At 56.4% G+C, this 2,500-nt stretch overlaps 1 non-coding gene across 1 annotated transcript in view; it reads left to right on the plus strand.

The window, feature by feature from the left end:
* Window positions 1-2,073: 2,073 nt before the first annotated feature.
* LOC126229298 (small subunit ribosomal RNA) overlaps window positions 2,074-2,500 on the plus strand; it is a 1,909-nt gene continuing 1,482 nt past the window's right edge. The window contains exon 1 of the ribosomal RNA XR_007544174.1: window positions 2,074-2,500. This exon is cut by the window's right edge and continues 1,482 nt beyond it. This is a non-coding gene — a ribosomal RNA (small subunit ribosomal RNA).

The following is a 2,500-nucleotide window of genomic DNA, read 5'->3' on the forward strand; positions in this document are numbered from 1 at the left end:
TTAACCTAACCTATGTTGCGCCTTAACCTAACCTATGTTGCGCCTTAACCTAACCTATGTTGCGCCTTAACCTAACCTAAGTTGGGGCTTAACCTAACCTAAGTTGGGGCTTAACCTAACCTAAGTTGGGGCTTAACCTAACCTAAGTTGGGGCTTAACCTAACCTAAGTTGGGGCTTAACCTAACCTAAGTTGGGGCTTAACCTAACCTAAGTTGGGGCTTAACCTAACCTAAGTTGGGGCTTAACCTAACCTAAGTTGGGGCTTAACCTAACCTAAGTTGGGGCTTAACCTAACCTAAGTTGGGCCCTAACCTAACCTAAGTTGGGCCCTAACCTAACCTAAGTTGGGCCCTAACCTAACCTAAGTTGGGCCCTAACCTAACCTAAGTTGGGCCCTAACCTAACCTAAGTTGGGCCCTAACCTAACCTAAGTTGGGCCCTAACCTAACCTAAGTTGGGCCCTAACCTAACCTAAGTTGGGCCCTAACCTAACCTAAGTTGGGCCCTAACCTAACCTAAGTTGGGCCCTAACCTAACCTAAGTTGGGCCCTAACCTAACCTAAGTTGGGCCCTAACCTAACCTAAGTTGGGCCCTAACCTAACCTAAGTTGGGCCCTAACCTAACCTAAGTTGGGCCCTAACCTAACCCACGTTGCGCCCTAACCTAACCCACGTAATTGTTTGTTATATGAATCTAGAAATTCGTGTAGCGTTGCCTAATCGCAACCCTCTCAACATAGTTCGCTGCGCGCACACTCTGGTGTCCTGCGTATTGAATCATGTTACGGTGCCTACCCTCACAACATCTAGCGAGTGTTGCGTACGTTCCACATGGTCCCGCTATCCACTGTAATGTGTACTGCTATAAGACGTATATCGCCCCCCCCCCCCCCCCCCTCCCCTGTCGCCTCTAGTTCGTCAGTCAGGAGTTTGCGTGTTCAATGAGCTTCGCAGCTGTGCAATGGCATCGGCATACGTACGCGGGCCACCTTCCACGTGTTCTCTCGTGCATACGTCGCAGCATGTATGTGGACTGATGTGGCGTGTCGTGACTCATAACATCCAGGCATGCAAGACCCATTGAATTCGCAAATGTAGATGGACGTCTACGTTTGCTGCCCAAGTTACGCAAATGAACTGGAAATCCGTTGTTGCGCGGTTGTTCGCGCTGGAGGTGAATCGTTGATATCGACGATCGGTACAGGTATTAACCGGTTGCTTCAGCGACACCCGTCATACCCACGAACGTGAGTGGGCATGTGGGTATGAAGCGATACGCGGCGGTGGCTGGGTGGGACCGTCCCCGGCCGGTGAGGGGGGGGCGCCCGGCGTGCTGGCCGCGCGCTGCGTGGGCGCACGCGCGGCAGCCGGCTGGTGGGGGCGCCCAGTGGCAGGCGCGCCGGCTGACGGACGCGGCAGGCGGCGCATCTGCGTGCCGGCGCACCCAGCGCGCGGCGCCGTGCGGCCAAAGTGGGTCCTCCCGGGCCCGGTGCGAAGCGCGGTGGACATCTGCAGTGTGCTGGTCCGATTGAGGACTGTGTGCGTTGAGGATGCGCCGCCGCCCGGCACTCGGCGCCGCGACGCCGTCTGCTGCTCGGTCGCCCCCGCGGTTCTCGCAGGTGGTTTGTATCGCAGCTGTGCGGATGTGTTGGCGCGTGCGCTGTGCTGGGAGAGTTCGCTTTGGCACCCAAGTGGGGCTCTGCCCCTCTGTGGCGCTGGCGTTGGAGCTGCCCGGTCACTGTTTGTGGCCGCGTGTTGTCTCCCGCCGGCAACACCACGACAGCACGCTCCCGGGCCTCTGTCGGCAGCGGCAAGCTCAGTTGGGAGCACGGGTGGTCGCACTGAAAGCGTCTACTCGCCTATCTCCGGGCGATTGCGCCTCTCTCGAACCCGACCAAGTACTTAGGACGGCGCTGCGCGCCGCCGGGACCTGAGAGGGTTTCGAGGTGTATCGTGCAGGGGAGCCCAGCCTCCTCCTGTTTGCAGAATAATTGAGCGGACGCTTGCGTGTTCGCGCGGGCCTCCGGGACACACTCCCGGGCGGCCGGCTGCTCAGCTCTAGTTGACGCAGCTCCCTGGTTGATCCTGCCAGTAGTCATATGCTTGTCTCAAAGATTAAGCCATGCATGTCTCAGTACAAGCCGCATTAAGGTGAAACCGCGAATGGCTCATTAAATCAGTTATGGTTCCTTAGATCGTACCCACGTTACTTGGATAACTGTGGTAATTCTAGAGCTAATACATGCAAACAGAGTCCCGACCAGAGATGGAAGGGACGCTTTTATTAGATCAAAACCAATCGGTCGGCTCGTCCGGTCCGTTTGCCTTGGTGACTCTGAATAACTTTGGGCTGATCGCACGGTCTTCGTACCGGCGACGCATCTTTCAAATGTCTGCCTTATCAACTGTCGATGGTAGGTTCTGCGCCTACCATGGTTGTAACGGGTAACGGGGAATCAGGGTTCGATTCCGGAGAGGGAGCCTGAGAAACGGCTACCA

The sequence above is a fragment of the Schistocerca nitens genome, unplaced genomic scaffold (assembly GCF_023898315.1).
Source record: "Schistocerca nitens isolate TAMUIC-IGC-003100 unplaced genomic scaffold, iqSchNite1.1 HiC_scaffold_370, whole genome shotgun sequence".
In the NCBI taxonomy this organism is placed as follows: Eukaryota; Metazoa; Arthropoda; class Insecta; order Orthoptera; family Acrididae; genus Schistocerca; species Schistocerca nitens.